Source organism: Patagioenas fasciata, chromosome Z (genome assembly GCF_037038585.1).
Source record: "Patagioenas fasciata isolate bPatFas1 chromosome Z, bPatFas1.hap1, whole genome shotgun sequence".
NCBI classification, from domain to species: domain Eukaryota; kingdom Metazoa; phylum Chordata; class Aves; order Columbiformes; family Columbidae; genus Patagioenas; species Patagioenas fasciata.
In genome coordinates this window covers 47,704,280-47,713,790 of record NC_092560.1, presented here as the reverse complement: position 1 = coordinate 47,713,790, position 9,511 = coordinate 47,704,280, and positions in this window count along the sequence as shown.

Here is a 9,511-nt window from a genome sequence, read left to right as displayed (position 1 = left end):
CAGTGGAGGAACTAAAAAATGTGGCTAAATGAACTGCATATGTGTATGAAGTAACCCAGTATGCTGAAATAACAGAAAATAAATTAGATATAATCCAAATTAGTGAGTATTATTATTATAGTGAATTAATAGGTGAAATTGATAATAGTCAGTCATATAAATCTTATTTTCTATCAATTGCTCCAGAAAACACTTAGCTCCATACTCACACAACAGCATTAAACAAATAGGTGTGCTCAAGGTTCTCTTGCATTTACATTAAAAGAATTGAAAGGTATGTACTGCATAACAATGCATGTACAGTAAACCAAAAGACAGACAATCATAGGCAAATTTAAATGTCTAAAGAAAAACAGATGTTCAGTGGAATAACACGAAAGATACAACTTCAGACATGCAGTATAAAGAGATCAAGACTGCCACAAACAGGAAGTCCAATGAGGATGCAGAGAGGGCACACTTATAAACAACAACAGCAATCCTTGAAAATATTGTGAGAAAGATCTGTTTCAAAATGGGAAAATCTGCTACATTTGATTTTTTAAATACTGTGATGCAATGAACAAAAATACCACCTTGAGAAGATATTATGGTTCACACCCTTCTCTCTGGAGGTGGAGAACAAATGAAATGGCAGCTCACCTCTTCAGTAGCAGAATGATGGTAGGTTGAAATCTGGTGCTCTCTCCCAGTTGCTCTCTCACATCAGGTGCTGCAGAGCATGTGCCTCACAGAATTTTTCAACTGAAAAGCTTCAAGTCTCCTCAGTAAAATCCCCCACCTTCCACAGCAAATTTTACATGAAGATTTCCTTCACATATGGGAGATTCTTCTCTTGACTGCTTTAAGGGTCTGTCTGTATCATGTGTTGCAGCTCCCTAAACTTGTTACAGACTTGAGAGGAAAAGGAAAATGTAGGTTCTATTGAAATAATCCAAAGCAAATATCATAGCTGTAGGTTTGGTGATGGTGGAATATATTACTCACGTTTTCCTTTGTTATTGTCTCTTTCTTTGGAAATGAACATTATAAATTATAAATTAATACTTCACTATCCTATCCCCTCAGCACCCTGTCTCTCACCAGAGAGATGTGGTTCTTCTTCCACGCTAGAGTCAAATGGCTCAAAAAGATTGATTCTGTATTTTTGGTAAGAAATCAGAATGTGATTGTGTTGCATTGTTCTCAGAATATTTCCCTTTGATGTCTAGATCATGTTATTTTATTTCTTCCTTTCTGTGTCCCCATCACCAACAACAGAAACCCCACCTGGGTTAGAGTTTCTAGCTCTTTCGTAAGTACTATAGCAAAGGATGAGAACTCCTGAAGCAGAAAGACTTCTTCCCTACCAGCACCAGAATGACAAAAGTCACAAGACTGGCTTAGAAGAAGTGGAGTTTGCATTTTGTCATTTGCAAAGTTACAACACAAACTATTGAATGCTATCATTATTCAATAAGGAGGAAATATAAATATATCTTCAAATTTAAACATATTCCCAAGACTGCTTAGAACTGCAGGGAAGCAAATGCCACCATTACCCCCAAATTTTTATTATACCAACATGTTAATGGCTAACAGTTCATCATAACATATTTTCCATAATCAGTCAGTGTGTTATAGAGACATCTGCATAATATACACCATATCAAGCAGGTAGCTGCTACAGGAAGGTGTTTGTTTATATGGCTAACTAGAGCTTGCAACTTACTATTCTTTAGAACTACTCATACTGTGGCTTTGGAGTCCAGGCTTTTATAGAACATACCTGCTAGGAATCTGTAATAAGCTGTCTTTGAGATACAACATAATAGCTTTTTCATTTTTAAACAGCTTCAAAAAAGATTTCCTGAGTACCAAATGCTTCATTTAGTAGTGCAGAATTTACACTTTGATCAAAATGACCAGTTGCTCGAAAGTACTTTTCAACTGATGCATAACAGTGAAAGAAAACAAGCAAACCAAGGGGAAATTATCAAAAAGAAGCATGTTTATGTAAGATATCATTATGTAACTACCTGTTTTCACTGTAATAGCAAGCCAAATACCATAGACCATCTGCATGCATAAAATATTTCCACCTACATGGCATGAGGCTTTGATAGTAATTTGTGGACTCCTTTTTGGTTTGAAGTGTAAATATGATCTAACTGCTGTGCTTTCACTTTAATTTCAGTGGTGCTTTTGTCCCGAGCAATTTGAGTTCACTGTCATTTCTTCTAAATAAACGCATTGAAAGAAATTTGCTTTTTCAGGATCACAAATATCCTAAACATGGGATTTACAGCTTTTGTATGCTTCACCTGTTTTATTGATGAATAATGATAAGACTTGAGCCTACTTTTAGAATATTTCTTGTAAAAGTCCACTAGAAAATTACACCAGAAGGTAGTGTGCCACTTGGCAATGAATTCCATAGAGCAATGTAACAAGATGTCACTCCTTGTGTATAAAACAAGTTACTCAGAAACCTAGCTTTAGTCTTTATGGGACACAGTTGAATTTTCCATTACAGTGAGAGCAAGACAGAGGTATTTGGTAAGAGGCAATAACCCTTTCACACCACAGGGTCCAAACATTCAGCATTTGAGGGCAAGAAGAAATGGCCACAAGTCATGCCAGAGGAGGTATAGATTGGGTATTCGGAAAAAATTCTTCACCAAAGGGGTTGCCAGGCATTGGAACAGGTTGCCTAGGGAAGTGGTGGAGTCACCATCCCTGGAGGTGTTTAAAAGATGTGTAGATGTGGTGCTTAGGGACATTGTTTAGTGGTGGACTTGGCAGTGTTAGGTTAATGGTTTGACTAAATGATCTTGGAGGTCTTTTCCAATATAAATGATTTTATGATTCTGTGATTTTATTTTATGCATGCCTGGTTTCTTTTCACTGGTTAATAAAAGATTTGGTACACTAGCTAGGAATGCATAACTTTCGAGACGTGGAAGTGCTCAGACTTGCATAGGAAGAGTTTTATCATTTTCTTCAGTCTTTCTCTTGCTATGGAATTGACTGTCAGGTATTTTTTGTTCCCTTTCTGGTTGGTGGATTTTCTGTGTGTTTCACACAAAAGTGCATGTTGCTTACCTTTCCTGAATATATTCAGTACTTTTCTTGATCTAAACAGAGGAAGTGATTATAGCCACTGTTATTTTCTAACAGGTAGTTTCATCAGATTTGTGTACATCGGTACAGTGTTGCAGTAGCCCAGATGTGAAATCCTTAAGCGACCATGGTTGTAAGAACAGTCCTAGCCTGATTTAAAAATGAAAGAAAAAAACATGGAAACATTTTTCCTGATCTAAGAGTTTGTAAATATCTGTTTCACAAAGTCTGTCTCTTAGCTATGTTTCTTTTGACAATATCTGAGTTCCAGTAGGATATATGAAAGGCGTATGAAAAGAAAAAGGATTTAACCATGTTCTTGAAAGTGCTGTTATCTGTTATGCCCATCACATGGAGATAACAACCCTCATGCTCTCTCCATAGGACTGAAGTGTCTTTAGGTGTATCAGTAAGAACATATTGGGCAGATATAACCTTAATCCTAAAGCCAGTCCCTCTGTCTCCGGCAGTATTTATTCCTCCCCTTTTTGGCAGAACTACAAGGTTAATTTTAAAAAGCCACTGTACTGTATCCTGCAATCACGAGAAATTTTCACAAAGTAGACGAGTAGAAAGTGGAGAGTTCAGCAACCTCTAAATGTATGTTTCTATGGGAAAAGATTTTTGTTTCTGAAATAAACTTCAAGAATCAATTTTCAGTGGGTAGACACCTGGATGTATTTGTCAAAATTGAACAAGAATTATAGCCCTGAACATACAAATCAATACCTACCTACAAATGCCTACCTAGCATGTGACATTTTCAGTCACTTATTCTGCAACAATGTTGTTCATGCGCTTTTGTACATACATCTTTTGTTGACAGACATCAAGACTGACAAACACTTTTAATCACAGTTCTACCAGACAGTTAAGAATTGTTTATCTCTGCTTTCAGAGCAAGAATATGAACAATTCCTCCCTGCAGCCATTTTCTTATCAAAAGGCAAGAGTATGGTTTTAATTTGTGTTTACAATTTCTGCAACATTAGTAAGATTTCAGCAAATTTATGAAAGCAGATCAGAGAGTAAAACCTTTATATAATTTTAATACTAATATTTATAATATAACAACAACAACAATAATAATAATTTGCATTCCTATTTTTATCCATAGTAGGCTCAGATCAGTGGTTTTCTTCACAATGAGCAGTACCTTAAAGCACAAGCACCTCTAGTGACTTCTGTGAGGTTTACCATCTAGTATAGCTCAGTACAGCGAAGCAAAATTGTTACAGGCTTGTATTATGCCCACAGCCATGAATTCAAGGCAGGTGCTTCTGAAAGTAATTGTAAGCAAATAATCACTTATATTAGTTAACATCAGGAAAATGTTTTCAAAAGTGTAATTATGTATCTATTATTATGGAGTAAGGAAAAAGAGGTACATTTTGGAAGAGTATCAGAAATTAGTGGCATACTTCCAACTGGAACCTTTGGCATTTTAGAGTCAGTCATCTGAATGAGTCTGGAGAGGGATCACCAGTAGAAATCTTTCTATATTATAGATCTCACTAGGTTTGTCAAAAGGACATGGCTTCTATGGGATGAGACCATATATGCAGTTTCAAGGAAGACTATGGAGGTGTGACAGAGCAACTTGGGACAGAGGTCTACTATTGCCTTTTCTTGCAGTGATTTAAGTTAAAATTGTCTTCAGCAAGTCTAACTTTCCCCAGATTGAGGTGAAATGGAGTAATTAACTGCAGTTGTCTCCCTGAAGAGTTCTGTGCTGTCTGGGCTTAGGTGAGTTCAAATGGACTATGAGAACATAAAAAGAGAGCAGTCATAATGAATCAGACCAAGTATCTGTCAAGGTTTGATTGCAAGGTGATAATAAACTGTGACAGATGATTTGTTAACCCCCTCTCACTCCCGGCCTCCCTAAGCCCCTCCCTTCCCACTAAATACAGGTGATAGGAAGGCAAAGAAGGACAAAGAGAGAGTTGGAAAAAATTAAAAATATTTTACTAATGCTACTAATAAAATAGAGAAAATAATACAAAATACACAAAACCAATCTCGAATTCCCAGGCAAAGATCAGCACTGCTGCAGCAGCAGCAGAGCCTGCACCCAGAAGTCCTGGGTTGGACTCTGCAGCAAGCCAGAACTGGATTCAAGGATGCAGGGTCTGTGACTAGGCCTCGGATTTGCAAGGACAGCAGGCAGGGTCCTTCCCAGATGTCAGCCATAGTTGAAGAAGGAAAAAAGGGATGAGATCCTCATGATCTCCCACTTTTATATGAAGTATCACATGAATGGAATGGAATACTTAGTTGGTCAGTTTTAGTCACCTGTTCAGTTTGCTCCTCCTTGTCCCTCTCACGGGACATGCATCCTTATCAGCGACCTGCATTCTATTGCTATGTCTACCAAAACCTGTACCTAGCTTTAGAAAAGTGCAGTTACTAAGAAGAACTTAGCTGAAAGGAAAATTCACTAAGAGAGAAACTGGTCTTGTTTTTAACAAAACCAGGACAGCATCCTGTCCACTTAACCCAGTCTCCTGTCTCAGGCCTACATCCTAGACTCAGATGTAGGGATAAAACAAGAACAGAGCAACCACGCAGTGATAACTCCCAATAAGAGATTCTTGCATCTAGTGCTTGGCAGATCAGGAAGGCAAGACATTCCAGGGTATGAATTGTTCTTCTCATGCAAAGTCAAGCACTTGATACATACAAAGTAAAGGCAAATTTGTACAAATTTAACGCAAGTAAACAGCACCCTTGAAATTACTTTTAATAACTGTTAAAAATTACCTTAAAACTAATGCATGACGTCTTTCCACCTACCAAGAAAAGCTTTTTGTTTTCCTGCATATTTTCTCTTACAGAAGACATATATCCTTAGATAACCATCAGAAACAGCGCTGAAAGATTCTGAGCTGCCAGTAAGAGTCTCTAGATTGTACGTTTAGAGTAAATCATAGCTTTAGATACAGGAGGTCATATTTAGCACAGACTTCATGTGATTTTTAGAAAAGTTCACTCGGAGAGCAATTGCCTCATGTTGGATGATATATTTAAGTCCTTTATTGTTTCTGACAAATCACTTTGCTGCCAAAGCATTTGAAAAGTTCTCAGCCCTTCTCTGTCCAAGGTGCAGTATATTTATCATTCAATCCTTCAGTGGACTTCAAGATATAAAAGTTTTTCAGTGTCATGTTTTAAAACACAATTATAAAATTATTCAAGCTTATAAGTTTATGCGGTTATTTTTCCATGACTTTTGTGTAAACTAGAAGTAAAATATTTGATTAGCCAAATATCGGAATCAAGACTCCAAAGTCTTGTGCCACGAGGTTGTTGAGCAGCAAAAACACTTGTGTGTGAGTGGACACTGCAGACCTATAAATACTTTTGTGCATCTCTGTTACTCTCTGTATGCCCATATATACACACAGATTCATATACATATATAAAATGCATAGCTATGCATTTATATGGATTCATATATTAGTATTGGAAATATCTGTCAGCGTTTTTGTAAAAACTTTTGTTTAAACTATTTCAGTCACTAACTGATCTGTTGAAAAAACAGAAGAAATGACAAAAAGCCCGGGATGATTTTCACCCAGGATACAGGCATTTTCCCCTCAGTTCTTATAAGCTCTCAAGATATATGTTTGATATAATACATAAATATAAATATACATGCACAGCTGGATGTTTCATATCTTTATTAAAATAGTGTGTGATCTTTCCTTAAAGCAAGTTACTTTTCTATCAGCATATCAGAAGCTAAGGAGGGAAAATTAAGCTACATTGTAACAATTTTTTAAATTTCAGAGATACTTATTAGTCTTGTCTTCTTTCCAATCAGATTTAAAAATTGTAACAAGTAAGCTTAATTACCTTGCAATAAAAGCGATTGATTTTCTTTAGAGACTTAACCATAACAATTCAAAATACCATTGTAAATCTATAACATATAACAATCACTGAGACTCATGCTACAAATGTTACTAGGGCTATTCAAAGCATAAATAGATGACTGAATAACTAATAGAGAACTGTCTAACACGAAGTGGTAATTATTCTTATTTGGACATATTATAGTCTACAAATATAACAGTAGAAAAGGACAAAAAAACCACACTGTAGCATTTTTGTATGGTGATTGAGAAAATATTTTCTATACAAACAGAAAACACCTAAATCACTAAGTAAATAAGAAATTCAGGCATTTCCATGGCTGATAATGTACAGTATTCCTGTGTTGTTGGCCACTGTACTTTCCATAGATCATAGAAAATAAAAGTTATGTTTTATAGACTTGAAATATGAGGATTTTCTAATGAGCCAAGTAATCCTTGTAGACACAGTCATGTATGTGTGCGTGCAGACACAAACACACATGCACACACAGACCATCAGCTTCTCATCCCCTCTGTGCTCCCCCCACATGCCCACACCAGCAAGGAACTTGTTCCATGGACATTGATTCTAACAAATCAGTGTAAGGAGTAGTTATTATTCAATTGCCAGCAATGCATTACTCATACCTGTAAGGTTTTCTACTTACTTGAAAGACAATTGGTTATGGCTCATGCAGTGACTATCACTAGTAGGGAGTTAGCCTTGAGGAACTGTAGGATGTTAAAAATGTTTGATTCCTCATTGCAGCAATGTCATCAGTCTGCAGTATACAAAATATCATGTCACATTTATCACCTATAATCCATACTGTTCATCCATTCAGTATACACAATGGTTTACTAGTCTTGCAGGTCCCACTGTGTGAGAATGTGGCACTTATCCACAGCATGCTTCAGAAGCTCCAGTATTCATGTAACAGGACTACTGGTCGCTTTGGCTACAAGCCTGGACAATGATGTATATGGATCAACTGGTCATGCAATGTTACCGTCTTCTCTTCCTCCTTCTGCCCAAAGCTTTTTAAAAAGTCTTCAGATTCTTCACTGTCAGAGAGCACAAGTAGCCAGAAAAACAAACAAACAAACAAACAAACCAACCAACCAACCAACCAACCAACCACAAAACAAAACAAACAAAAAAACCCACAAAACCAAAACACAACAACCCACACACACACTCACAAAAAAAACCCACCAAAACAAAACAAAACAAATTTAAAAACAAATAGAACAAGACAAACCAAAACAAACTGCTTAGTCTAGTTTCCACCCTGTGGCAGAAGAGGAGGGGAAGGAGCTGGAGGTGGAGCAAAGAGGGGAAGGGGAAGAAGAAGGTACAAATATTTTCATGGCAACGACATGTGTAGTCCTGAACTTCTCTCTCTTCTGTGAACAGAAGGAGAATCAAAAGCTTTCTGCTGATGAGTTAGATGGTTAACATTCAAACATCACTACCACCAAGCTCAAGACAATTGCATACCTACGAGCAAGAAATCAAGTAAAGGGAGTAGGAGGCCAGCATGGATGAGTAAGGAGCTTCTGTCAAAACTTGGGTGGAAGAAGGATGTTTGTGTAATGTGGAAAAAGGGACAGACCACCTGGGAGGAATACAGGCAACTCTTAGAGTATGCAAGGATGCGGTGAGGAATGCCGAGCTCCACTTGGAATTAAATCTGGCCGGGGATGTCAAGGACAAGAAGAAGGGCTTCTTCAAGTACATCAGCAGCAAGAGGAAGGTTAGGGAAATCATAGGTCCACTGCTGAATGAGTTGGGTGCCCTGGTGATAGATGATACAAAGAAGGCAGAGTTACTGAATATCTTCTTCACTTCCATCTTTACTGCTAAGACCAGCCCTCAGGAATCGCAGACTGTAGAGACAGGAGAGGAAGTCTGCAGAAAGGAAGACTTTCCCTTGGTTGAGGAGGATCAGGTTAGAAATCGTTTAGGCAAACTGGACATCCATAAATCCATGGGCCTTGATGGGATGCACTCACGAGTGCTGAGAGACTTGGCAGATGTTATTGCTAAGCTGTTCTCCATCATCTTTGAAAGGCTGTGGAGAAGACGAGAGGTGCCTGAGGACAGGAAGAAAGCCAGCATCACTCCAGTCTGCAAAAAGGGCAAGAAGGAGGAGCCAGGACACTACAGGTCAGTCAGCCTCACCTCCATCCCTGGAAAGAAGATGGAACAACTCATTCTGGACATCATCTCCAAGCATGTGGAGGAAAAGAAGGTTATCAGGAGTGGTCAGCAGGGAAATCATGTTTGACCAACCTGATAGCCTTCTGTGATGGTATGACTGGCTGGGTAGATGAGGGAAGAGTAATGGATGTTGCCTACCTTGACTTCAGCAGGGCTTTTGATACTGTCTCTCACAACATCCTCATAGGTAAGCTCAAGAAGTGCAGGTGGGATGAATGCACAATGAGGTGAATTGAGAACCAGCTGGATGGCAGAATTCAGAGGGTTTTAATCAATGGGACAGAGTCTGGCTGGAGGCCTGTGGTTAGTGGGGTTCCTCAGGGAT